The sequence below is a fragment of the Phyllobates terribilis genome, unplaced genomic scaffold (assembly GCF_046119375.1).
Source record: "Phyllobates terribilis strain yellow unplaced genomic scaffold, ASM4611937v1 Scaffold_34__1_contigs__length_13252353, whole genome shotgun sequence".
Classification (NCBI taxonomy): Eukaryota; Metazoa; Chordata; class Amphibia; order Anura; family Dendrobatidae; genus Phyllobates; species Phyllobates terribilis.
In genome coordinates this window covers 4,071,440-4,098,419 of record NW_027362794.1, presented here as the reverse complement: position 1 = coordinate 4,098,419, position 26,980 = coordinate 4,071,440, and the positions used below count along the sequence as shown (strand labels likewise).

The 26,980-nt window shown below is 44.1% G+C and overlaps 17 non-coding genes across 17 annotated transcripts; all 17 read right to left on the bottom strand.

Annotated features, from left to right (window-relative positions):
• Positions 1-93: 93 nt before the first annotated feature.
• On the bottom strand, positions 94-284 carry LOC141180949 (U2 spliceosomal RNA). The gene has a single exon (XR_012256572.1). It is a non-coding gene; the product is annotated as a U2 spliceosomal RNA (small nuclear RNA).
• Positions 285-1,403: 1,119 nt separating this feature from the next.
• Positions 1,404-1,594, bottom strand: LOC141181609 (U2 spliceosomal RNA). Its single transcript, XR_012257169.1, has one exon. It is a non-coding gene; the product is annotated as a U2 spliceosomal RNA (small nuclear RNA).
• Positions 1,595-2,713: 1,119 nt separating this feature from the next.
• On the bottom strand, positions 2,714-2,904 carry LOC141180948 (U2 spliceosomal RNA). The gene has a single exon (XR_012256571.1). It is a non-coding gene; the product is annotated as a U2 spliceosomal RNA (small nuclear RNA).
• A 1,118-nt stretch (positions 2,905-4,022) lies between these two features.
• LOC141181719 (U2 spliceosomal RNA) lies at positions 4,023-4,213 on the bottom strand. Its single transcript, XR_012257269.1, has one exon. It is a non-coding gene; the product is annotated as a U2 spliceosomal RNA (small nuclear RNA).
• A 1,119-nt stretch (positions 4,214-5,332) lies between these two features.
• On the bottom strand, positions 5,333-5,523 carry LOC141181551 (U2 spliceosomal RNA). Its single transcript, XR_012257117.1, has one exon. It is a non-coding gene; the product is annotated as a U2 spliceosomal RNA (small nuclear RNA).
• Positions 5,524-6,641: 1,118 nt separating this feature from the next.
• Positions 6,642-6,832, bottom strand: LOC141180947 (U2 spliceosomal RNA). Its single transcript, XR_012256570.1, has one exon. It is a non-coding gene; the product is annotated as a U2 spliceosomal RNA (small nuclear RNA).
• A 1,118-nt stretch (positions 6,833-7,950) lies between these two features.
• Positions 7,951-8,141, bottom strand: LOC141180946 (U2 spliceosomal RNA). The gene has a single exon (XR_012256569.1). It is a non-coding gene; the product is annotated as a U2 spliceosomal RNA (small nuclear RNA).
• A 1,115-nt stretch (positions 8,142-9,256) lies between these two features.
• On the bottom strand, positions 9,257-9,447 carry LOC141180943 (U2 spliceosomal RNA). Its single transcript, XR_012256567.1, has one exon. It is a non-coding gene; the product is annotated as a U2 spliceosomal RNA (small nuclear RNA).
• Positions 9,448-10,565: 1,118 nt separating this feature from the next.
• On the bottom strand, positions 10,566-10,756 carry LOC141180942 (U2 spliceosomal RNA). The gene has a single exon (XR_012256566.1). It is a non-coding gene; the product is annotated as a U2 spliceosomal RNA (small nuclear RNA).
• A 1,122-nt stretch (positions 10,757-11,878) lies between these two features.
• Positions 11,879-12,063, bottom strand: LOC141181875 (U2 spliceosomal RNA). Its single transcript, XR_012257410.1, has one exon. It is a non-coding gene; the product is annotated as a U2 spliceosomal RNA (small nuclear RNA).
• A 1,122-nt stretch (positions 12,064-13,185) lies between these two features.
• LOC141181874 (U2 spliceosomal RNA) lies at positions 13,186-13,370 on the bottom strand. The gene has a single exon (XR_012257409.1). It is a non-coding gene; the product is annotated as a U2 spliceosomal RNA (small nuclear RNA).
• Positions 13,371-14,490: 1,120 nt separating this feature from the next.
• Positions 14,491-14,681, bottom strand: LOC141180941 (U2 spliceosomal RNA). The gene has a single exon (XR_012256565.1). It is a non-coding gene; the product is annotated as a U2 spliceosomal RNA (small nuclear RNA).
• Positions 14,682-15,802: 1,121 nt separating this feature from the next.
• On the bottom strand, positions 15,803-15,993 carry LOC141180940 (U2 spliceosomal RNA). The gene has a single exon (XR_012256564.1). It is a non-coding gene; the product is annotated as a U2 spliceosomal RNA (small nuclear RNA).
• Positions 15,994-17,106: 1,113 nt separating this feature from the next.
• LOC141181871 (U2 spliceosomal RNA) lies at positions 17,107-17,297 on the bottom strand. Its single transcript, XR_012257407.1, has one exon. It is a non-coding gene; the product is annotated as a U2 spliceosomal RNA (small nuclear RNA).
• A 1,114-nt stretch (positions 17,298-18,411) lies between these two features.
• LOC141180939 (U2 spliceosomal RNA) lies at positions 18,412-18,602 on the bottom strand. Its single transcript, XR_012256563.1, has one exon. It is a non-coding gene; the product is annotated as a U2 spliceosomal RNA (small nuclear RNA).
• A 1,114-nt stretch (positions 18,603-19,716) lies between these two features.
• On the bottom strand, positions 19,717-19,908 carry LOC141181996 (U2 spliceosomal RNA). The gene has a single exon (XR_012257501.1). It is a non-coding gene; the product is annotated as a U2 spliceosomal RNA (small nuclear RNA).
• Positions 19,909-26,295: 6,387 nt separating this feature from the next.
• LOC141180938 (U2 spliceosomal RNA) lies at positions 26,296-26,486 on the bottom strand. The gene has a single exon (XR_012256562.1). It is a non-coding gene; the product is annotated as a U2 spliceosomal RNA (small nuclear RNA).
• Between the last annotated feature and the right edge of the window lie 494 nt (positions 26,487-26,980).

Sequence of the window (26,980 nt, the reverse complement as noted above, 5' to 3'; positions counted from 1 at the left end):
AGCCAAAGAGTCCATCCCAAAATCCGACAAACAAGCCAAATGAACAAAAAGCATTGAATTCAATTCTTTCTGATTTTAGAAACTGCATTAAAGAAGGGGTGCACCGGTCCTGGAGATACTGCAATACCAGGTCAATGCGTGGAGTGGACAGAGCAAGCTCTTTTTCCATCTCCCTGTTCTAAAAATCCATTTAATATATGGTCCCCAGATAGGGGACGTATCAGATATTAAACTGATAAGAACAGATACTACACTTGATCTTAGCCAAAAGGCCGAGAAGCGATAACCAGAATTGGTTTCCGACTACGGTGCCACCCAAGGATTCTGAAAAGTCCATTTGTGGAGATGGCCACCTGGACTCCCGTTAAGAAGACATGCTGTCAACCTCTAGATCCCTCACATGCCTGCACTTTTCGGCTTGCTGCTGCTGCAATCCACGCGTTTTAGATCTGCATAACTCCACCTCTTTTAGCACAGTACCCTCAACCCCCGGCTGTTCCCACCCGCCTCAACACCGTTGGAAGGGAGGAGAACCAATTAAGGCGGGGGGGGGGGTGGAACGAGCAGCTGTCTACCCTTAGCAGGAGGGTTGCTGATTAATTACCTCTCCTGCTGCTGCTGCTGCTGCTGGCTGTCCAGCAGCAGACTGAAGGTGGCTGCTGCTGTGCGCAGGTATATAAAGGCTCAGAGCCTATTATGACACGCGCAGCCAGCGTTCCATTGCCACATTCCGTCTACTGCAGGCGGAATACCTGGATGGCTGAATGTCACTGAGAAGCTCACAGAGACCGCCATAAGCAACAGTTTAAAAGAATGCCACAGACTAATCAACCAAACTTTTTGGGTTGGTTTCTCTTTTATAGTCTGCAGGCATTAAATGAAAGAAGTCAGTGTTCCAGCAGAGGGAGACAACGTTTCAGAAAAGGCATTGTAGCAAACCAAAAAAGAAATTTTAAGCGCAGCAGAGTAACCAGCTCACATACCTGTTAGCTCAGGTGAGTTTAAAAGGCTGCTGTTGATAACAAGGGCATTTGCTAAATAGATGGTGTGTGTGCAACAATATACTGAAAGGTCAATTATATTGTGCAGCTTATCTCACCACCTGTAGTTATTTAGGTGAAAGCTCCAAAATGCTTGCCTAATATGTCTGTTTATCCAAAAGGAAGTATAGAGGGAGAGCTAGATAGATAGCATTGCATTACATTACATGGCAATGCAATGCACAGTTGCTGAAGTTGAACCAAAATGAGCTTGTCATCTGGCTTCTGCAACTTTTAACATGAAAAATCCAATGAGGAGAAGAAAAGCAAAGCCAAAGAGTCCATCCCAAAATCCGACAAACAAGCCAAATGAACAAAAAGCATTGAATTCAATTCTTTCTGATTTTAGAAACTGCATTAAAGAAGGGGTGCACCGGTCCTGGAGATACTGCAATACCAGGTCAATGCGTGGAGTGGACAGAGCAAGCTCTTTTTCCATCTCCCTGTTCTAAAAATCCATTTAATATATGGTCCCCAGATAGGAGACGTATCAGATATTAAACTGATAAGAACAGATACTACACTTGATCTTAGCCAAAAGGCCGAGAAGCGATAACCAGAATTGGTTTCCGACTACGGTGCCACCCAAGGATTCTGAAAAGTCCATTTGTGGAGATGGCCACCTGGACTCCCGTTAAGAAGACATGCTGTCAACCTCTAGATCCCTCACATGCCTGCACTTTTCGGCTTGCTGCTGCTGCAATCCACGCGTTTTAGATCTGCATAACTCCAACTCTTTTAGCACAGTACCCTCAACCCCCGGCTGTTCCCACCCGCCTCAACACCGTTGGAAGGGAGGAGAACCAATTAAGGCGGGGGGGGGGGTGGAACGAGCAGCTGTCTACCCTTAGCAGGAGGGTTGCTGATTAATTACCTCTCCTGCTGCTGCTGCTGCTGCTGGCTGTCCAGCAGCAGACTGAAGGTGGCTGCTGCTGTGCGCAGGTATATAAAGGCTCAGAGCCTATTATGACACGCGCAGCCAGCGTTCCATTGCCACATTCCGTCTACTGCAGGCGGGATACCTGGATGGCTGAATGTCACTGAGAAGCTCACAGAGACCGCCATAAGCAACAGTTTAAAAGAATGCCACAGACTAATCAACCAAACTTTTTGGGTTGGTTTCTCTTTTATAGTCTGCAGGCATTAAATGAAAGAAGTCAGTGTTCCAGCAGAGGGAGACAACGTTTCAGAAAAGGCATTGTAGCAAACCAAAAAAGAAATTTTAAGCGCAGCAGAGTAACCAGCTCACATACCTGTTAGCTCAGGTGAGTTTAAAAGGCTGCTGTTGATAACAAGGGCATTTGCTAAATAGATGGTGTGTGTGCAACAATATACTGAAAGGTCAATTATATTGTGCAGCTTATCTCACCACCTGTAGTTATTTAGGTGAAAGCTCCAAAATGCTTGCCTAATATGTCTGTTTATCCAAAAGGAAGTATAGAGGGAGAGCTAGATAGATAGCATTGCATTACATTACATGGCAATGCAATGCACAGTTGCTGAAGTTGAACCAAAATGAGCTTGTCATCTGGCTTCTGCAACTTTTAACATGAAAAATCCAATGAGGAGAAGAAAAGCAAAGCCAAAGAGTCCATCCCAAAATCCGACAAACAAGCCAAATGAACAAAAAGCATTGAATTCAATTCTTTCTGATTTTAGAAACTGCATTAAAGAAGGGGTGCACCGGTCCTGGAGATACTGCAATACCAGGTCAATGCGTGGAGTGGACAGAGCAAGCTCTTTTTCCATCTCCCTGTTCTAAAAATCCATTTAATATATGGTCCCCAGATAGGGGACGTATCAGATATTAAACTGATAAGAACAGATACTACACTTGATCTTAGCCAAAAGGCCGAGAAGCGATAACCAGAATTGGTTTCCGACTACGGTGCCACCCAAGGATTCTGAAAAGTCCATTTGTGGAGATGGCCACCTGGACTCCCGTTAAGAAGACATGCTGTCAACCTCTAGATCCCTCACATGCCTGCACTTTTCGGCTTGCTGCTGCTGCAATCCACGCGTTTTAGATCTGCATAACTCCACCTCTTTTAGCACAGTACCCTCAACCCCCGGCTGTTCCCACCCGCCTCAACACCGTTGGAAGGGAGGAGAACCAATTAAGGCGGGGGGGGGGTGGAACGAGCAGCTGTCTACCCTTAGCAGGAGGGTTGCTGATTAATTACCTCTCCTGCTGCTGCTGCTGCTGCTGGCTGTCCAGCAGCAGACTGAAGGTGGCTGCTGCTGTGCGCAGGTATATAAAGGCTCAGAGCCTATTATGACACGCGCAGCCAGCGTTCCATTGCCACATTCCGTCTACTGCAGGCGGAATACCTGGATGGCTGAATGTCACTGAGAAGCTCACAGAGACCGCCATAAGCAACAGTTTAAAAGAATGCCACAGACTAATCAACCAAACTTTTTGGGTTGGTTTCTCTTTTATAGTCTGCAGGCATTAAATGAAAGAAGTCAGTGTTCCAGCAGAGGGAGACAACGTTTCAGAAAAGGCATTGTAGCAAACCAAAAAAGAAATTTTAAGCGCAGCAGAGTAACCAGCTCACATACCTGTTAGCTCAGGTGAGTTTAAAAGGCTGCTGTTGATAACAAGGGCATTTGCTAAATAGATGGTGTGTGTGCAACAATATACTGAAAGGTCAATTATATTGTGCAGCTTATCTCACCACCTGTAGTTATTTAGGTGAAAGCTCCAAAATGCTTGCCTAATATGTCTGTTTATCCAAAAGGAAGTATAGAGGGAGAGCTAGATAGATAGCATTGCATTACATTACATGGCAATGCAATGCACAGTTGCTGAAGTTGAACCAAAATGAGCTTGTCATCTGGCTTCTGCAACTTTTAACATGAAAAATCCAATGAGGAGAAGAAAAGCAAAGCCAAAGAGTCCATCCCAAAATCCGACAAACAAGCCAAATGAACAAAAAGCATTGAATTCAATTCTTTCTGATTTTAGAAACTGCATTAAAGAAGGGGTGCACCAGTCCTGGAGATACTGCAATACCAGGTCAATGCGTGGAGTGGACAGAGCAAGCTCTTTTTCCATCTCCCTGTTCTAAAAATCCATTTAATATATGGTCCCCAGATAGGAGACGTATCAGATATTAAACTGATAAGAACAGATACTACACTTGATCTTAGCCAAAAGGCCGAGAAGCGATAACCAGAATTGGTTTCCGACTACGGTGCCACCCAAGGATTCTGAAAAGTCCATTTGTGGAGATGGCCACCTGGACTCCCGTTAAGAAGACATGCTGTCAACCTCTAGATCCCTCACATGCCTGCACTTTTCGGCTTGCTGCTGCTGCAATCCACGCGTTTTAGATCTGCATAACTCCACCTCTTTTAGCACAGTACCCTCAACCCCCGGCTGTTCCCACCCGCCTCAACACCGTTGGAAGGGAGGAGAACCAATTAAGGCGGGGGGGGGGGTGGAACGAGCAGCTGTCTACCCTTAGCAGGAGGGTTGCTGATTAATTACCTCTCCTGCTGCTGCTGCTGCTGCTGGCTGTCCAGCAGCAGACTGAAGGTGGCTGCTGCTGTGCGCAGGTATATAAAGGCTCAGAGCCTATTATGACACGCGCAGCCAGCGTTCCATTGCCACATTCCGTCTACTGCAGGCGGGATACCTGGATGGCTGAATGTCACTGAGAAGCTCACAGAGACCGCCATAAGCAACAGTTTAAAAGAATGCCACAGACTAATCAACCAAACTTTTTGGGTTGGTTTCTCTTTTATAGTCTGCAGGCATTAAATGAAAGAAGTCAGTGTTCCAGCAGAGGGAGACAACGTTTCAGAAAAGGCATTGTAGCAAACCAAAAAAGAAATTTTAAGCGCAGCAGAGTAACCAGCTCACATACCTGTTAGCTCAGGTGAGTTTAAAAGGCTGCTGTTGATAACAAGGGCATTTGCTAAATAGATGGTGTGTGTGCAACAATATACTGAAAGGTCAATTATATTGTGCAGCTTATCTCACCACCTGTAGTTATTTAGGTGAAAGCTCCAAAATGCTTGCCTAATATGTCTGTTTATCCAAAAGGAAGTATAGAGGGAGAGCTAGATAGATAGCATTGCATTACATTACATGGCAATGCAATGCACAGTTGCTGAAGTTGAACCAAAATGAGCTTGTCATCTGGCTTCTGCAACTTTTAACATGAAAAATCCAATGAGGAGAAGAAAAGCAAAGCCAAAGAGTCCATCCCAAAATCCGACAAACAAGCCAAATGAACAAAAAGCATTGAATTCAATTCTTTCTGATTTTAGAAACTGCATTAAAGAAGGGGTGCACCGGTCCTGGAGATACTGCAATACCAGGTCAATGCGTGGAGTGGACAGAGCAAGCTCTATTTCCATCTCCCTGTTCTAAAAATCCATTTAATATATGGTCCCCAGATAAGGGACGTATCAGATATTAAACTGATAAGAACAGATACTACACTTGATCTTAGCCAAAAGGCCGAGAAGCGATAACCAGAATTGGTTTCCGACTACGGTGCCACCCAAGGATTCTGAAAAGTCCATTTGTGGAGATGGCCACCTGGACTCCCGTTAAGAAGACATGCTGTCAACCTCTAGATCCCTCACATGCCTGCACTTTTCGGCTTGCTGCTGCTGCAATCCACGCGTTTTAGATCTGCATAACTCCACCTCTTTTAGCACAGTACCCTCAACCCCCGGCTGTTCCCACCCGCCTCAACACCGTTGGAAGGGAGGAGAACCAATTAAGGCGGGGGGGGGGTGGAACGAGCAGCTGTCTACCCTTAGCAGGAGGGTTGCTGATTAATTACCTCTCCTGCTGCTGCTGCTGCTGCTGGCTGTCCAGCAGCAGACTGAAGGTGGCTGCTGCTGTGCGCAGGTATATAAAGGCTCAGAGCCTATTATGACACGCGCAGCCAGCGTTCCATTGCCACATTCCGTCTACTGCAGGCGGGATACCTGGATGGCTGAATGTCACTGAGAAGCTCACAGAGACCGCCATAAGCAACAGTTTAAAAGAATGCCACAGACTAATCAACCAAACTTTTTGGGTTGGTTTCTCTTTTATAGTCTGCAGGCATTAAATGAAAGAAGTCAGTGTTCCAGCAGAGGGAGACAACGTTTCAGAAAAGGCATTGTAGCAAACCAAAAAAGAAATTTTAAGCGCAGCAGAGTAACCAGCTCACATACCTGTTAGCTCAGGTGAGTTTAAAAGGCTGCTGTTGATAACAAGGGCATTTGCTAAATAGATGGTGTGTGTGCAACAATATACTGAAAGGTCAATTATATTGTGCAGCTTATCTCACCACCTGTAGTTATTTAGGTGAAAGCTCCAAAATGCTTGCCTAATATGTCTGTTTATCCAAAAGGAAGTATAGAGGGAGAGCTAGATAGATAGCATTGCATTACATTACATGGCAATGCAATGCACAGTTGCTGAAGTTGAACCAAAATGAGCTTGTCATCTGGCTTCTGCAACTTTTAACATGAAAAATCCAATGAGGAGAAGAAAAGCAAAGCCAAAGAGTCCATCCCAAAATCCGACAAACAAGCCAAATGAACAAAAAGCACTGAATTCAATTCTTTCTGATTTTAGAAACTGCATTAAAGAAGGGGTGCACCGGTCCTGGAGATACTGCAATACCAGGTCAATGCGTGGAGTGGACAGAGCAAGCTCTTTTTCCATCTCCCTGTTCTAAAAATCCATTTAATATATGGTCCCCAGATAGGGGACGTATCAGATATTAAACTGATAAGAACAGATACTACACTTGATCTTAGCCAAAAGGCCGAGAAGCGATAACCAGAATTGGTTTCCGACTACGGTGCCACCCAAGGATTCTGAAAAGTCCATTTGTGGAGATGGCCACCTGGACTCCCGTTAAGAAGACATGCTGTCAACCTCTAGATCCCTCACATGCCTGCACTTTTCGGCTTGCTGCTGCTGCAATCCACGCGTTTTAGATCTGCATAACTCCACCTCTTTTAGCACAGTACCCTCAACCCCCGGCTGTTCCCACCCGCCTCAACACCGTTGGAAGGGAGGAGAACCAATTAAGGCGGGGGGGGGGTGGAACGAGCAGCTGTCTACCCTTAGCAGGAGGGTTGCTGATTAATTACCTCTCCTGCTGCTGCTGCTGCTGCTGGCTGTCCAGCAGCAGACTGAAGGTGGCTGCTGCTGTGCGCAGGTATATAAAGGCTCAGAGCCTATTATGACACGCGCAGCCAGCGTTCCATTGCCACATTCCGTCTACTGCAGGCGGGATACCTGGATGGCTGAATGTCACTGAGAAGCTCACAGAGACCGCCATAAGCAACAGTTTAAAAGAATGCCACAGACTAATCAACCAAACTTTTTGGGTTGGTTTCTCTTTTATAGTCTGCAGGCATTAAATGAAAGAAGTCAGTGTTCCAGCAGAGGGAGACAACGTTTCAGAAAAGGCATTGTAGCAAACCAAAAAAGAAATTTTAAGCGCAGCAGAGTAACCAGCTCACATACCTGTTAGCTCAGGTGAGTTTAAAAGGCTGCTGTTGATAACAAGGGCATTTGCTAAATAGATGGTGTGTGTGCAACAATATACTGAAAGGTCAATTATATTGTGCAGCTTATCTCACCACCTGTAGTTATTTAGGTGAAAGCTCCAAAATGCTTGCCTAATATGTCTGTTTATCCAAAAGGAAGTATAGAGGGAGAGCTAGATAGATAGCATTGCATTACATTACATGGCAATGCAATGCACAGTTGCTGAAGTTGAACCAAAATGAGCTTGTCATCTGGCTTCTGCAACTTTTAACATGAAAAATCCAATGAGGAGAAGAAAAGCAAAGCCAAAGAGTCCATCCCAAAATCCGACAAACAAGCCAAATGAACAAAAAGCATTGAATTCAATTCTTTCTGATTTTAGAAACTGCATTAAAGAAGGGGTGCACCGGTCCTGGAGATACTGCAATACCAGGTCAATGCGTGGAGTGGACAGAGCAAGCTCTTTTTCCATCTCCCTGTTCTAAAAATCCATTTAATATATGGTCCCCAGATAGGGGACGTATCAGATATTAAACTGATAAGAACAGATACTACACTTGATCTTAGCCAAAAGGCCGAGAAGCGATAACCAGAATTGGTTTCCGACTACGGTGCCACCCAAGGATTCTGAAAAGTCCATTTGTGGAGATGGCCACCTGGACTCCCGTTAAGAAGACATGCTGTCAACCTCTAGATCCCTCACATGCCTGCACTTTTCGGCTTGCTGCTGCTGCAATCCACGCGTTTTAGATCTGCATAACTCCACCTCTTTTAGCACAGTACCCTCAACCCCCGGCTGTTCCCACCCGCCTCAACACCGTTGGAAGGGAGGAACCAATTAAGGCGGGGGGGGGTGGAACGAGCAGCTGTCTACCCTTAGCAGGAGGGTTGCTGATTAATTACCTCTCCTGCTGCTGCTGCTGCTGCTGGCTGTCCAGCAGCAGACTGAAGGTGGCTGCTGCAGTGCGCAGGTATATAAAGGCTCAGAGCCTATTATGACACGCGCAGCCAGCGTTCCATTGCCACATTCCGTCTACTGCAGGCGGGATACCTGGATGGCTGAATGTCACTGAGAAGCTCACAGAGACCGCCATAAGCAACAGTTTAAAAGAATGCCACAGACTAATCAACCAAACTTTTTGGGTTGGTTTCTCTTTTATAGTCTGCAGGCATTAAATGAAAGAAGTCAGTGTTCCAGCAGAGGGAGACAACGTTTCAGAAAAGGCATTGTAGCAAACCAAAAAAGAAATTTTAAGCGCAGCAGAGTAACCAGCTCACATACCTGTTAGCTCAGGTGAGTTTAAAAGGCTGCTGTTGATAACAAGGGCATTTGCTAAATAGATGGTGTGTGTGCAACAATATACTGAAAGGTCAATTATATTGTGCAGCTTATCTCACCACCTGTAGTTATTTAGGTGAAAGCTCCAAAATGCTTGCCTAATATGTCTGTTTATCCAAAAGGAAGTATAGAGGGAGAGCTAGATAGATAGCATTGCATTACATTACATGGCAATGCAATGCACAGTTGCTGAAGTTGAACCAAAATGAGCTTGTCATCTGGCTTCTGCAACTTTTAACATGAAAAATCCAATGAGGAGAAGAAAAGCAAAGCCAAAGAGTCCATCCCAAAATCCGACAAACAAGCCAAATGAACAAAAAGCATTGAATTCAATTCTTTCTGATTTTAGAAACTGCATTAAAGAAGGGGTGCACCGGTCCTGGAGATACTGCAATACCAGGTCAATGCGTGGAGTGGACAGAGCAAGCTCTTTTTCCATCTCCCTGTTCTAAAAATCCATTTAATATATGGTCCCCAGATAGGGGACGTATCAGATATTAAACTGATAAGAACAGATACTACACTTGATCTTAGCCAAAAGGCCGAGAAGCGATAACCAGAATTGGTTTCCGACTACGGTGCCACCCAAGGATTCTGAAAAGTCCATTTGTGGAGATGGCCACCTGGACTCCCGTTAAGAAGACATGCTGTCAACCTCTAGATCCCTCACATGCCTGCACTTTTCGGCTTGCTGCTGCTGCAATCCACGCGTTTTAGATCTGCATAACTCCACCTCTTTTAGCACAGTACCCTCAACCCCCGGCTGTTCCCACCCGCCTCAACACCGTTGGAAGGGAGGAGAACCAATTAAGGCGGGGGGGGGGTGGAACGAGCAGCTGTCTACCCTTAGCAGGAGGGTTGCTGATTAATTACCTCTCCTGCTGCTGCTGCTGCTGCTGGCTGTCCAGCAGCAGACTGAAGGTGGCTGCTGCTGTGCGCAGGTATATAAAGGCTCAGAGCCTATTATGACACGCGCAGCCAGCGTTCCATTGCCACATTCCGTCTACTGCAGGCGGGATACCTGGATGGCTGAATGTCACTGAGAAGCTCACAGAGACCGCCATAAGCAACAGTTTAAAAGAATGCCACAGACTAATCAACCAAACTTTTTGGGTTGGTTTCTCTTTTATAGTCTGCAGGCATTAAATGAAAGAAGTCAGTGTTCCAGCAGAGAGAGACAACGTTTCAGAAAAGGCATTGTAGCAAACCAAAAAAGAAATTTTAAGCGCAGCAGAGTAACCAGCTCACATACCTGTTAGCTCAGGTGAGTTTAAAAGGCTGCTGTTGATAACAAGGGCATTTGCTAAATAGATGGTGTGTGTGCAACAATATACTGAAAGGTCAATTATATTGTGCAGCTTATCTCACCACCTGTAGTTATTTAGGTGAAAGCTCCAAAATGCTTGCCTAATATGTCTGTTTATCCAAAAGGAAGTATAGAGGGAGAGCTAGATAGATAGCATTGCATTACATTACATGGCAATGCAATGCACAGTTGCTGAAGTTGAACCAAAATGAGCTTGTCATCTGGCTTCTGCAACTTTTAACATGAAAAATCCAATGAGGAGAAGAAAAGCAAAGCCAAAGAGTCCATCCCAAAATCCGACAAACAAGCCAAATGAACAAAAAGCATTAAATTCAATTCTTTCTGATTTTAGAAACTGCATTAAAGAAGGGGTGCACCGGTCCTGGAGATACTGCAATACCAGGTCAATGCGTGGAGTGGACAGAGCAAGCTCTTTTTCCATCTCCCTGTTCTAAAAATCCATTTAATATATGGTCCCCAGATAGGGGACGTATCAGATATTAAACTGATAAGAACAGATACTACACTTGATCTTAGCCAAAAGGCCGAGAAGCGATAACCAGAATTGGTTTCCGACTACGGTGCCACCCAAGGATTCTGAAAAGTCCATTTGTGGAGATGGCCACCTGGACTCCCGTTAAGAAGACATGCTGTCAACCTCTAGATCCCTCACATGCCTGCACTTTTCGGCTTGCTGCTGCTGCAATCCACGCGTTTTAGATCTGCATAACTCCACCTCTTTTAGCACAGTACCCTCAACCCCCGGCTGTTCCCACCCGCCTCAACACCGTTGGAAGGGAGGAGAACCAATTAAGGCGGGGGGGGGGGTGGAACGAGCAGCTGTCTACCCTTAGCAGGAGGGTTGCTGATTAATTACCTCTCCTGCTGCTGCTGCTGCTGCTGCTGGCTGTCCAGCAGCAGACTGAAGGTGGCTGCTGCTGTGCGCAGGTATATAAAGGCTCAGAGCCTATTATGACACGCGCAGCCAGCGTTCCATTGCCACATTCCGTCTACTGCAGGCGGGATACCTGGATGGCTGAATGTCACTGAGAAGCTCACAGAGACCGCCATAAGCAACAGTTTAAAAGAATGCCACAGACTAATCAACCAAACTTTTTGGGTTGGTTTCTCTTTTATAGTCTGCAGGCATTAAATGAAAGAAGTCAGTGTTCCAGCAGAGGGAGACAACGTTTCAGAAAAGGCATTGTAGCAAACCAAAAAAGAAATTTTAAGCGCAGCAGAGTAACCAGCTCACATACCTGTTAGCTCAGGTGAGTTTAAAAGGCTGCTGTTGATAACAAGGGCATTTGCTAAATAGATGGTGTGTGTGCAACAATATACTGAAAGGTCAATTATATTGTGCAGCTTATCTCACCACCTGTAGTTATTTAGGTGAAAGCTCCAAAATGCTTGCCTAATATGTCTGTTTATCCAAAAGGAAGTATAGAAGGAGAGCTAGATAGATAGCATTGCATTACATTACATGGCAATGCAATGCACAGTTGCTGAAGTTGAACCAAAATGAGCTTGTCATCTGGCTTCTGCAACTTTTAACATGAAAAATCCAATGAGGAGAAGAAAAGCAAAGCCAAAGAGTCCATCCCAAAATCCGACAAACAAGCCAAATGAACAAAAAACATTGAATTCAATTCTTTCTGATTTTAGAAACTGCATTAAAGAAGGGGTGCACCGGTCCTGGAGATACTGCAATACCAGGTCAATGCGTGGAGTGGACAGAGCAAGCTCTTTTTCCCTGTTCTAAAAATCCATTTAATATATGGTCCCCAGATAGGGGACGTATCAGATATTAAACTGATAAGAACAGATACTACACTTGATCTTAGCCAAAAGGCCGAGAAGCGATAACCAGAATTGGTTTCCGACTACGGTGCCACCCAAGGATTCTGAAAAGTCCATTTGTGGAGATGGCCACCTGGACTCCCGTTAAGAAGACATGCTGTCAACCTCTAGATCCCTCACATGCCTGCACTCTTCGGCTTGCTGCTGCTGCAATCCACGCGTTTTAGATCTGCATAACTCCACCTCTTTTAGCACAGTACCCTCAACCCCCGGCTGTTCCCACCCGCCTCAACACCGTTGGAAGGGAGGAGAACCAATTAAGGCGGGGGGGGGGGTGGAACGAGCAGCTGTCTACCCTTAGCAGGAGGGTTGCTGATTAATTACCTCTCCTGCTGCTGCTGCTGCTGCTGCTGGCTGTCCAGCAGCAGACTGAAGGTGGCTGCTGCTGTGCGCAGGTATATAAAGGCTCAGAGCCTATTATGACACGCGCAGCCAGCGTTCCATTGCCACATTCCGTCTACTGCAGGCGGGATACCTGGATGGCTGAATGTCACTGAGAAGCTCACAGAGACCGCCATAAGCAACAGTTTAAAAGAATGCCACAGACTAATCAACCAAACTTTTGGGGTTGGTTTCTCTTTTATAGTCTGCAGGCATTAAATGAAAGAAGTCAGTGTTCCAGCAGAGGGAGACAACGTTTCAGAAAAGGCATTGTAGCAAACCAAAAAAGAAATTTTAAGCGCAGCAGAGTAACCAGCTCACATACCTGTTAGCTCAGGTGAGTTTAAAAGGCTGCTGTTGATAACAAGGGCATTTGCTAAATAGATGGTGTGTGTGCAACAATATACTGAAAGGTCAATTATATTGTGCAGCTTATCTCACCACCTGTAGTTATTTAGGTGAAAGCTCCAAAATGCTTGCCTAATATGTCTGTTTATCCAAAAGGAAGTATAGAAGGAGAGCTAGATAGATAGCATTGCATTACATTACATGGCAATGCAATGCACAGTTGCTGAAGTTGAACCAAAATGAGCTTGTCATCTGGCTTCTGCAACTTTTAACATGAAAAATCCAATGAGGAGAAGAAAAGCAAAGCCAAAGAGTCCATCCCAAAATCCGACAAACAAGCCAAATGAACAAAAAACATTGAATTCAATTCTTTCTGATTTTAGAAACTGCATTAAAGAAGGGGTGCACCGGTCCTGGAGATACTGCAATACCAGGTCAATGCGTGGAGTGGACAGAGCAAGCTCTTTTTCCCTGTTCTAAAAATCCATTTAATATATGGTCCCCAGATAGGGGACGTATCAGATATTAAACTGATAAGAACAGATACTACACTTGATCTTAGCCAAAAGGCCGAGAAGCGATAACCAGAATTGGTTTCCGACTACGGTGCCACCCAAGGATTCTGAAAAGTCCATTTGTGGAGATGGCCACCTGGACTCCCGTTAAGAAGACATGCTGTCAACCTCTAGATCCCTCACATGCCTGCACTCTTCGGCTTGCTGCTGCTGCAATCCACGCGTTTTAGATCTGCATAACTCCACCTCTTTTAGCACAGTACCCTCAACCCCCGGCTGTTCCCACCCGCCTCAACACCGTTGGAAGGGAGGAGAACCAATTAAGGCGGGGGGGGGGGGTGGAACGAGCAGCTGTCTACCCTTAGCAGGAGGGTTGCTGATTAATTACCTCTCCTGCTGCTGCTGCTGCTGCTGGCTGTCCAGCAGCAGACTGAAGGTGGCTGCTGCTGTGCGCAGGTATATAAAGGCTCAGAGCCTATTATGACACGCGCAGCCAGCGTTCCATTGCCACATTCCGTCTACTGCAGGCGGGATACCTGGATGGCTGAATGTCACTGAGAAGCTCACAGAGACCGCCATAAGCAACAGTTTAAAAGAATGCCACAGACTAATCAACCAAACTTTTTGGGTTGGTTTCTCTTTTATAGTCTGCAGGCATTAAATGAAAGAAGTCAGTGTTCCAGCAGAGGGAGACAACGTTTCAGAAAAGGCATTGTAGCAAACCAAAAAAGAAATTTTAAGCGCAGCAGAGTAACCAGCTCACATACCTGTTAGCTCAGGTGAGTTTAAAAGGCTGCTGTTGATAACAAGGGCATTTGCTAAATAGATGGTGTGTGTGCAACAATATACTGAAAGGTCAATTATATTGTGCAGCTTATCTCACCAGCTGTAGTTATTTAGGTGAAAGCTCCAAAATGCTTGCCTAATATGTCTGTTTATCCAAAAGGAAGTATAGAGGGAGAGCTAGATAGATAGCATTGCATTACATTACATGGCAATGCAATGCACAGTTGCTGAAGTTGAACCAAAATGAGCTTGTCATCTGGCTTCTGCAACTTTTAACATGAAAAATCCAATGAGGAGAAGAAAAGCAAAGCCAAAGAGTCCATCCCAAAATCCGACAAACAAGCCAAATGAACAAAAAGCATTGAATTCAATTCTTTCTGATTTTAGAAACTGCATTAAAGAAGGGGTGCACCGGTCCTGGAGATACTGCAATACCAGGTCAATGCGTGGAGTGGACAGAGCAAGCTCTTTTTCCATCTCCCTGTTCTAAAAATCCATTTAATATATGGTCCCCAGATAGGGGACGTATCAGATATTAAACTGATAAGAACAGATACTACACTTGATCTTAGCCAAAAGGCCGAGAAGCGATAACCAGAATTGGTTTCCGACTACGGTGCCACCCAAGGATTCTGAAAAGTCCATTTGTGGAGATGGTCACCTGGACTCCCGTTAAGAAGACATGCTGTCAACCTCTAGATCCCTCACATGCCTGCACTTTTCGGCTTGCTGCTGCTGCAATCCACGCGTTTTAGATCTGCATAACTCCACCTCTTTTAGCACAGTACCCTCAACCCCCGGCTGTTCCCACCCGCCTCAACACCGTTGGAAGGGAGGAGAACCAATTAAGGCGGGGGGGGGGTGGAACGAGCAGCTGTCTACCCTTAGCAGGAGGGTTGCTGATTAATTACCTCTCCTGCTGCTGCTGCTGCTGCTGCTGGCTGTCCAGCAGCAGACTGAAGGTGGCTGCTGCTGTGCGCAGGTATATAAAGGCTCAGAGCCTATTATGACACGCGCAGCCAGCGTTCCATTGCCACATTCCGTCTACTGCAGGCGGGATACCTGGATGGCTGAATGTCACTGAGAAGCTCACAGAGACCGCCATAAGCAACAGTTTAAAAGAAATCCACAGACTAATCAACCAAACTTTTTGGGTTGGTTTCTCTTTTATAGACTGCAGGCATTAAATGAAAGAAGTCAGTGTTCCAGCAGAGGGAGACAACGTTTCAGAAAAGGCATTGTAGCAAACCAAAAAAGAAATTTTAAGCGCAGCAGAGTAACCAGCTCACATACCTGTTAGCTCAGGTGAGTTTAAAAGGCTGCTGTTGATAACAAGGGCATTTGCTAAATAGATGGTGTGTGTGCAACAATATACTGAAAGGTCAATTATATTGTGCAGCTTATCTCACCACCTGTAGTTATTTAGGTGAAAGCTCCAAAATGCTTGCCTAATATGTCTGTTTATCCAAAAGGAAGTATAGAGGGAGAGCTAGATAGATAGCATTGCATTACATTACATGACAATGCAATGCACAGTTGCTGAAGTTGAACCAAAATGAGCTTGTCATCTGGCTTCTGCAACTTTTAACATGAAAAATCCAATGAGGAGAAGAAAAGCAAAGCCAAAGAGTCCATCCCAAAATCCGACAAACAAGCCAAATGAACAAAAAGCATTGAATTCAATTCTTTCTGATTTTAGAAACTGCATTAAAGAAGGGGTGCACCGGTCCTGGAGATACTGCAATACCAGGTCAATGCGTGGAGTGGACAGAGCAAGCTCTTTTTCCATCTCCCTGTTCTAAAAATCCATTTAATATATGGTCCCCAGATAGGGGACGTATCAGATATTAAACTGATAAGAACAGATACTACACTTGATCTTAGCCAAAAGGCCGAGAAGCGATAACCAGAATTGGTTTCCGACTACGGTGCCACCCAAGGATTCTGAAAAGTCCATTTGTGGAGATGGCCACCTGGACTCCCGTTAAGAAGACATGCTGTCAACCTCTAGATCCCTCACATGCCTGCACTTTTCGGCTTGCTGCTGCTGCAATCCACGCGTTTTAGATCTGCATAACTCCACCTCTTTTAGCACAGTACCCTCAACCCCCGGCTGTTCCCACCCGCCTCAACACCGTTGGAAGGGAGGAGAACCAATTAAGGCGGGGGGGGTGGAACGAGTAGCTGTCTACCCTTAGCAGGAGGGTTGCTGATTAATTACCTCTCCTGCTGCTGCTGCTGCTGGCTGTCCAGCAGCAGACTGAAGGTGGCTGCTGCTGTGCGCAGGTATATAAAGGCTCAGAGCCTATTATGACACGCGCAGCCAGCGTTCCATTGCCACATTCCGTCTACTGCAGGCGGGATACCTGGATGGCTGAATGTCACTGAGAAGCTCACAGAGACCGCCATAAGCAACAGTTTAAAAGAATGCCACAGACTAATCAACCCAACTTTTTGGGTTGGTTTCTCTTTTATAGTCTGCAGGCATTAAATGAAAGAAGTCAGTGTTCCAGCAGAGGGAGACAACGTTTCAGAAAAGGCATTGTAGCAAACCAAAAAAGAAATTTTAAGCGCAGCAGAGTAACCAGCTCACATACCTGTTAGCTCAGGTGAGTTTAAAAGGCTGCTGTTGATAACAAGGGCATTTGCTAAATAGATGGTGTGTGTGCAACAATATACTGAAAGGTCAATTATATTGTGCAGCTTATCTCACCACCTGTAGTTATTTAGGTGAAAGCTCCAAAATGCTTGCTTAATATGTCTGTTTATCCAAAAGGAAGTATAGAGGGAGAGCTAGATAGATAGCATTGCATTACATTACATGGCAATGCAATGCACAGTTGCTGAAGTTGAACCAAAATGAGCTTGTCATCTGGCTTCTGCAACTTTTAACATGAAAAATCCAATGAGGAGAAGAAAAGCAAAGCCAAAGAGTCCATCCCAAAATCCGACAAACAAGCCAAATGAACAAAAAGCATTGAATTCAATTCTTTCTGATTTTAGAAACTGCATTAAAGAAGGGGTGCACCGGTCCTGGAGATACTGCAATACCAGGTCAATGCGTGGAGTGGACAGAGCAAGCTCTTTTTCCAACTCCCTGTTCTAAAAATCCATTTAATATATGGTCCCCAGATAGGGGACGTATCAGATATTAAACTGATAAGAACAGATACTACACTTGATCTTAGCCAAAAGGCCGAGAAGCGATAACCAGAATTGGTTTCCGACTACGGTGCCACCCAAGGATTCTGAAAAGTCCATTTGTGGAGATGGCCACCTGGACTCCCGTTAAGAAGACATGCTGTCAACCTCTAGATCCCTCACATGCCTGCACTTTTCGGCTTGCTGCTGCTGCAATCCACGCGTTTTAGATCTGCATAACTCCACCTCTTTTAGCACAGTACCCTCAACCCCCAGCTGTTCCCACCCGCCTCAACACCGTTGGAAGGGAGGAGAACCAATTAAGGCGGGGGGGGGTGGAACGAGCAGCTGTCTACCCTTAGCAGGAGGGTTGCTGATTAATTACCTCTCCTGCTGCTGCTGCTGCTGGCTGTCCAGCAGCAGACTGAAGGTGGCTGCTGCTGTGCGCAGGTATATAAAGGCTCAGAGCCTATTATGACACGCGCAGCCAGCGTTCCATTGCCACATTCCGTCTACTGCAGGCGGGATACCTGGATGGCTGAATGTCACTGAGAAGCTCACAGAGACCGCCATAAGCAACAGTTTAAAACAATGCCACAGACTAATCAACCAAACTTTTTGGGTTGGTTTCTCTTTTATAGTCTGCAGGCATTAAATGAAAGAAGTCAGTGTTCCAGCAGAGGGAGACAACGTTTCAGAAAAGGCATTGTAGCAAACCAAAAAAGAAATTTTAAGCGCAGCAGAGTAACCAGCTCACATACCTGTTAGCTCAGGTGAGTTTAAAAGGCTGCTGTTGATAACAAGGGCATTTGCTAAATAGATGGTGTGTGTGCAACAATATACTGAAAGGTCAATTATATTGTGCAGCTTATCTCACCACCTGTAGTTATTTAGGTGAAAGCTCCAAAATGCTTGCCTAATATGTCTGTTTATCCAAAAGGAAGTATAGAGGGAGAGCTAGATAGATAGCATTGCATTACATTACATGGCAATGCAATGCACAGTTGCTGAAGTTGAACCAAAATGAGCTTGTCATCTGGCTTCTGCAACTTTTAACATGAAAAATCCAATGAGGAGAAGAAAAGCAAAGCCAAAGAGTCCATCCCAAAATCCGACAAACAAGCCAAATGAACAAAAAGCATTGAATTCAATTCTTTCTGATTTTAGAAACTGCATTAAAGAAGGGGTGCACCGGTCCTGGAGATACTGCAATACCAGGTCAATGCGTGGAGTGGACAGAGCAAGCTCTTTTTCCATCTCCCTGTTCTAAAAATCCATTTAATATATGGTCCCCAGATAGGGGACGTATCAGATATTAAACTGATAAGAACAGATACTACACTTGATCTTAGCCAAAAGGCCGAGAAGCGATAACCAGAATTGGTTTCCGACTACGGTGCCACCCAAGGATTCTGAAAAGTCCATTTGTGGAGATGGCCACCTGGACTCCCGTTAAGAAGACATGCTGTCAACCTCTAGATCCCTCACATGCCTGCACTTTTCGGCTTGCTGCTGCTGCAATCCACGCGTTTTAGATCTGCATAACTCCACCTCTTTTAGCACAGTACCCTCAACCCCCGGCTGTTCCCACCCGCCTCAACACCGTTGGAAGGGAGGAGAACCAATTAAGGCGGGGGGGGGGGGGACGAGCAGCTGTCTACCCTTAGCAGGAGGGTTGCTGATTAATTACCTCTCCTGCTGCTGCTGCTGCTGGCTGTCCAGCAGCAGACTGAAGGTGGCTGCTGCTGTGCGCAAGTATATAAAGGCTCAGAGCCTATTATGACACGCGCAGCCAGCGTTCCATTGCCACATTCCGTCTACTGCAGGCGGGATACCTGGATGGCTGAATGTCACTGAGAAGCTCACAGAGACCGCCATAAGCAACAGTTTAAAAGAATGCCACAGACTAATCAACCAAACTTTTTGGGTTGGTTTCTCTTTTATAGTCTGCAGGCATTAAATGAAAGAAGTCAGTGTTCCAGCAGAGGGAGACAACGTTTCAGAAAAGGCATTGTAGCAAACCAAAAAAGAAATTTTAAGCGCAGCAGAGTAACCAGCTCACATACCTGTTAGCTCAGGTGAGTTTAAAAGGCTGCTGTTGATAACAAGGGCATTTGCTAAATAGATGGTGTGTGTGCAACAATATACTGAAAGGTCAATTATATTGTGCAGCTTATCTCACCACCTGTAGTTATTTAGGTGAAAGCTCCAAAATGCTTGCCTAATATGTCTGTTTATCCAAAAGGAAGTATAGAGGGAGAGCTAGATAGATAGCATTGCATTACATTACATGGCAATGCAATGCACAGTTGCTGAAGTTGAACCAAAATGAGCTTGTCATCTGGCTTCTGCAACTTTTAACATGAAAAATCCAATGAGGAGAAGAAAAGCAAAGCCAAAGAGTCCATCCCAAAATCCGACAAACAAGCCAAATGAACAAAAAGCATTGAATTCAATTCTTTCTGATTTTAGAAACTGCATTAAAGAAGGGGTGCACCGGTCCTGGAGATACTGCAATACCAGGTCAATGCGTGGAGTGGACAGAGCAAGCTCTTTTTCCATCTCCCTGTTCTAAAAATCCATTTAATATATGGTCCCCAGATAGGGGACGTATCAGATATTAAACTGATAAGAACAGATTTTTTTTTTTTTAATTTGGCTATCCCCTGCAGAGGGATAAAACCGTTTATTAAAACTTTAACAAATTACAAGCATAATTACACAAATACCAAACGTTAAAAGACAAATGAAATTTACAAAACAAAAAAATACAAAGATTTTAAATATTTAGGTTCCATTGGTCAACAAGCCATTTTTTGGAAATATGTACATTCTTCTTTTTGTCAATTAAATAATAAGTATACATTTCACATAAACATAAACTTAAAACATCATTCACTGATAAAACATCTTGTTTAAAAATAGCAATGTTGCGCGCTTTCCAGAGAGATGACTTGGCGCAGTTCACTGTCTTCCAAGCCATTGTGTACTGGTCCATTGTGGGGCATTCCATAAGTCCGTATAGCACAGTTTTATATGTAAAGTCCTTGAGGTCTGCCACCCTTTCCAGTAGGGGGAGCAGTCTTCTCCAGAAATCCTTTGCAAAATTACATGTCCATAATAGATGTTCCACCGTTTCCTCTTCTTGGCATCCGGCTCTTGGGCAGATGGCAGACCTCACAAATCCTCTTCTGTATTGGAATGCCCGGCAAGGAAGACAGCGGTGCATGCAACTCCAAGCCAGATCTCTCTGTTCATTAAAAAGATAAAAAACGTTAATCATTTTCCAGATAGACATAGATTTGTCATCATCATATCTGTCAACATTACATATTTCCTCACTTTTACGTATTTCTTTAATTAGTTTCTTACTATTTCTTAATTCCTCTATTTTCTTAGTCCCTAAATTAAAATCGGACACTATTTTCCTTAAAATCTCATAATGCGTCGACAAATTAAAAGCATGGGGCACAGATATATTAACTTCATACCATCCAAACTTTCTCATAAAAAATCCTGTATTAAAACGCATAAAAAAGGACCAATAGTGATTCTTAAAAAGGGCATTAAAACAGTAAACGAACAGATGGATTAAAAGAAACCTATTAAAATCTGGAAAATCTTTACCACCTTTTACTTTTGATTTCATCATGATTTCTCTTTTCAGCTTTTCCATTTTTGAGTTCCAAAAGAAGGTAAAACAGGTTTTGGTTATCTTTTTTAAAACATTAACAGGCGGGGGGAAAACCATGCTAAGATACAATAAAAGAGGTAAAATCACCATCTTTAAAACCAATACTTTACCCTCCATTGTAAGTCTCCTCATGTTCCACATACATATTTTCGTATTTACTTTCTGTGTAACTGTTTCCCAACTATTATAACCATCATTATTTTCAGTGAATGATATACCTAAAATGGAAATGGATTCGGAGACATTAATTGGTACATCACGTAAAATCATCCCCCCAACACTTAAAATGTTACACTTATTAAAATTGATTTTAAAACCAGAAGCTAGGCAAAAGGATTGCACTTGATGGAGAGTGGCCGTAAGTGATGGTGCATCTGTACACAAGACCGCCACGTCATCCATGTAGCCTACAACCTTGGCCTCCAAACCACCGCTTCCAGGCAGAGGGACACCGCATATCTGTTTATTTTGGCGTATTGCACATAACATTGGTTCCAGTGCACAGATAAACAGTAGGGGGGACAGAGGGCATCCCTGTTTCACCCCTGACCGTAAAAATACCTCTTGTGTCTTAAAACCATTCACTAAAATCTTACTTGTACAATCCTTGTAAAATGCTTTAAGCGATAGTAAAAACCCTTCTGGTATGCCCATTTTCTCTAAAACTTTAAAAAGATAAAAGTGTGAGACACGGTCAAATGCTTTTTCAAAATCAATAGATAAAATCGCCATTTTCCCCTTTCTTTCTTTCACATTCTCAATACAGTCTTTCACTAAATTCAGATTGTCCCATATACTGCGCCCTGGCACCCCACACACTTGATTAGAATGAATAACTTTGCTGATGACTTCTTTTAGACGATTTGCACAAATTTTAGCCATTATTTTATAGTCACAATTTAAAAGTGTTATTGGTCTCCAGTTTTCTAATTTTGATTTATCACCTTTTTTGTATAGGAGGGAGACTTCACCTTTCTTCCAGGAATTTAATAAAACCTTATTATTAAAAACCTCAGTAAACAAATAAAACAAATCATCTTTTAAAATATCATAAAAACATACATAAAATTCTATTGGGATGCCATCAGGACCAGGGACCTTTCCAGTTTTAAAACTTTTAATAGTTTTTAACACTTCTTGTTCCGTTAAAACTTGGGATAAAAACTCTTGGGATGCGGGATCTAAAACAGCTGTTAGTCCTTGCAGCGAATCATCCATTAATTTATTATCTATATTTTTTCCATTAAAAAGATTAGAAAAAAAAACCTCAACTTTACCCAGCATATTTTTTATATTATTCTCACCATCTATATGGTCAATTATCACTTTTTCTTTTTTATTTTTCCTAAAAAAATATCTGGAACACTTTTCATTTTCTTCTATATGTTGTACTCTAGAACGAAAAATTATCTCTTTTCCTTTTTGTTCTAGCCATTTTGAAATCTCTTCTTTTAAGTTTGAAATATCAAGTTGTACATCTATCCCATTGTCTCTGAGCTTAAATAATGTTTGTAGGCGGGTATTTAAAATTCTATATTCTTCATATTTTTCTTTGGCTCTACATATACTCTTTTTAATAAAAAAGTCTTTTATTTTTACTTTCATTCTATCCCACCATACACTCATAGTCTCATTTGTTTTTTTCCCTTTTCTACATTTCCTATAAAACTCAATAAAATCTGATAAAATCTGCGGGTCAGTTAAAAGGGATACGTTCATTTTCCAGCTTTTCTTACCACATTTTTTGTTGTCATTTACTTTTATGGTAAAGGATAAAAGTTTATGGTCTGAAAATATATTAGTTAAAACTTCACATTTGGCAGGTATTGTTTTATCTGAACCAAAAATAAAATCAATCCTAGAGCTACAATTAGCATTGTTCCAAGTGAAACCGGCGTCCTCTGGGCTGTCACTATGACACTCTTTATATATGTCTATCAATTTAGCATCTTTGACTATATCATGTAGCATACCTGAGGTTTTATCGTAGTTCCTGCTTACAGAGCTGGAGCGCCGGTTTTCACCTTTTAAAACACAATTAAAATCCCCTGCTAAGATAAAAGGTTCAGAGTTATTAATAAATAAAGGTAAAAGATGAAGCATTTCGGCTCTTTCATTTTTCTCTGGGGATCCATAAAAATTTAAAAACTGCCATCTAATACCATCAATAAAAGCTTTCACTAATAAAATACGACCTGGTAAAATTTCCTGAATAAAATCAATTAAAACGTTCCCTTTAAAAAGTATGGCTACACCCGCTGATCCTGCAGCATTCGATCCGGACCAGACAGATGGCCCACACTTCCACTCATCTTTATATTTTTGATATGACATTTCATGTGGGATATTACATTCTTGCAGAAAAAATACAGATGCAGTAAAACACGTAAAAAAATTAAAAAGAGCAGTTCTTCTCGTGTTAGATTTTATGCCTCTCACGTTGAGGGAAATACCTTTGAGTTCAGCCATCATTAGAAAATGTAGAAATTTTACTTAGGTAACTAAGAGCAACGGATTTACCTGTCCGATGAACCTGATCAGACCACTGGGCTTGCGCCTCCCTCCTCATCTGATAGTATCGTCACGAGAGTCTCCGTGGAGGAGGAAAGATTACCACATTTATATAAACCCGACGCTACACTGGCATAGCTCGGAGGGCTGGCTGGCAGAACCCGCTGGGTCTCCATTGGCTGGCCATGCAGTTCCTCATCAGGTGGGTCCCCGAGGGGTTCCGCCGCCCCTGTTTGACCTGTAGAAGGTCGTCCTATAGGAGGAGGTTGCGCACAAGGCAGAGCCTCTGACTCTACAGAGGCAGCAAGATCCCGGTCCCCACCTGTAGCAGCGGAGACCGAAACCCCTGAGGGTCCAGCGTCCACGTCCCCTTCTGAAGAAGTGTCCATCTGTTCACCTCCTGCTGCCTCCTCCGAACCACCCTTTTTCTTTTTCTTAGGACCCACCTTTATCCACTCAGCGCCCTCAGCCCTAGGAGACCCAGACTGGGCATGGGCTTCTGCGTCGGCCTTTTGCCGGTCCCTTTTGACCTTACCAGTAGTGCCCTTCTGCTCCTTCTCAGCCCTCCTTTTGGACTCTCGCAGGTCCTGCAGCCAGGTTTTGGGATTTGGTATTTTACCTGTCATAGACTCTGGAGACATTTCACTATTTGGTACGCCCTTATTGTCTCCAGAGGCTCCAGGTTGTTGTTCCTCCTCCTGAGGGGTGGTCTGATCTTTTGGTCCTTGGTCGGACGTCTTGGACTTTCCCTTTTGCTCATCTTCCCGAAATCTGTGAGGGCAAGAAAAATAAAAGTGACCTGGAGTCTGGCAAAAACTACATTTCTTTTCCTTAGGGCATTCTTTTGTCTCATGTTCTTCACTAGCACAATTTCTACATGATACATTACAGTTTTCTTTTGAATGACCATAGCGCCCACAATTTCTGCAATATACTGGCATCCCAGAAAAGAAGAAATCCCCATTTGTTTGTCCAATTTTAAAACGGGCAGGGGGAAGCCGTATACCACCTGGTGTATTTGGATCTCTTATACACTTCACAAGAAATTTCCACTTAGATGTCCATATGTTATATTCATTAAGTATCTTCCCAATACATTTAACACTTTTAAAATAAATTGCTAAAAATGACATAATTTCTGGAGCAGAAACAAAAGGCGAAAATACTTTTACGACAACAAGTCTTACCTCATCCAGGACGTGCTCAACAATTTGTATCCCTTTCAGAACAGGACTATTTTCAACTTTTTTTAACTTTTCTAGAACATCTCTGAAAATACCTTCTCCGGTGAATGTGATGTCATAGTCACCTCTTCTAGGATAATCCTGGATGGACAGAATTTCATTCCTCTGCACGCCAAGAAGGTTCCTGAGCACGTCCTGGACTACATACCCTAATTTCCTCATATCCGAGCCACCCGCCGTGAAGTGAACTCGGATAGAGTTTTTTAGCCTCGCATAAAGAGGCACGAGGTTAGGGTCAACCTCCATGGAAACCGCAACAAGGTTGCAAATTGCAGCCGCTTGCAATCTGCGCTCCCAGTGTTCTTGCAGCGAAAGACACCTGGAAGCTGGGGGATCGCAACACGTTACCCTGGGACTAAGCCCTCTCCCTAATAGCAGCAAGCAGGTTAAGTCCACCAAAGTGGACGATCCTGCCAGGCCAAGGAGAGGGGTACCCGAGTACCCTTCAACTACAATCTCCTGCAATAAAGCACTTGATCGTAGCCAAAAGGCCGAGAAGCGATAACCAGAATTGGTTTCCGACTACGGTGCCACCCAAGGATTCTGAAAAGTCCATTTGTGGAGATGGCCACCTGGACTCCCGTTAAGAAGACATGCTGTCAACCTCTAGATCCCTCACATGCCTGCACTTTTCGGCTTGCTGCTGCTGCAATCCACGCGTTTTAGATCTGCATAACTCCACCTCTTTTAGCACAGTACCCTCAACCCCCGGCTGTTCCCACCCGCCTCAACACCGTTGGAAGGGAGGAGAACCAATTAAGGTGGGGGAGGTGGAACGAGCAGCTGTCTACCCTTAGCAGGAGGGTTGCTGATTAATTACCTCTCCTGCTGCTGCTGCTGCTGGCTGTCCAGCAGCAGACTGAAGGTGGCTGCTGCTGTGCGCAGGTATATAAAGGCTCAGAGCCTATTATGACACGCGCAGCCAGCGTTCCATTGCCACATTCCGTCTACTGCAGGCGGGATACCTGGATGGCTGAATGTCACTGAGAAGCTCACAGAGACCGCCATAAGCAACAGTTTAAAAGAATGCCACAGACTAATCAACCAAACTTTTTGGGTTGGTTTCTCTTTTATAGTCTGCAGGCATTAAATGAAAGAAGTCAGTGTTCCAGCAGAGGGAGACAACGTTTCAGAAAAGGCATTGTAGCAAACCAAAAAAGAAATTTTAAGCGCAGCAGAGTAACCAGCTCACATACCTGTTAGCTCAGGTGAGTTTAAAAGGCTGCTGTTGATAACAAGGGCATTTGCTAAATAGATGGTGTGTGTGCAACAATATACTGAAAGGTCAATTATATTGTGCAGCTTATCTCACCACCTGTAGTTATTTAGGTGAAAGCTCCAAAATGCTTGCCTAATATGTCTGTTTATCCAAAAGGAAGTATAGAGGGAGAGCTAGATAGATAGCATTGCATTACATTACATGGCAATGCAATGCACAGTTGCTGAAGTTGAACCAAAATGAGCTTGTCATCTGGCTTCTGCAACTTTTAACATGAAAAATCCAATGAGGAGAAGAAAAGCAAAGCCAAAGAGTCCATCCCAAAATCCGACAAACAAGCCAAATGAACAAAAAGCATTGAATTCCATTCTTTCTGATTTTAGAAACTGCATTAAAGAAGGGGTGCACCGGTCCTGGAGATACTGCAATACCAGGTCAATGCGTGGAGTGGACAGAGCAAGCTCTTTTTCCATCTCCCTGTTCTAAAAATCCATTTAATATATGGTCCCCAGATAGGGGACGTATCAGATATTAAACTGATAAGAACAGATACTACACTTGATCTTAGCCAAAAGGCCGAGAAGCGATAACCAGAATTGGTTTCCGACAACGGTGCCACCCAAGGATTCTGAAAAGTCCATTTGTGGAGATGGCCACCTGGACTCCCGTTAAGAAGACATGCTGTCAACCTCTAGATCCCTCACATGCCTGCACTTTTCGGCTTGCTGCTGCTGCAATCCACGCGTTTTAGATCTGCATAACTCCACCTCTTTTAGCACAGTACCCTCAACCCCCGGCTGTTCCCACCCGCCTCAACACCGTTGGAAGGGAGGAGAACCAATTAAGGCGGGGTGGGGGTGGAACGAGCAGCTGTCTACCCTTAGCAGGAGGGTTGCTGATTAATTACCTCTCCTGCTGCTGCTGCTGCTGGCTGTCCAGCAGCAGACTGAAGGTGGCTGCTGCTGTGCGCAAGTATATAAAGGCTCAGAGCCTATTATGACACGCGCAGCCAGCGTTCCATTGCCACATTCCGTCTACTGCAGGCGGGATACCTGGATGGCTGAATGTCACTGAGAAGCTCA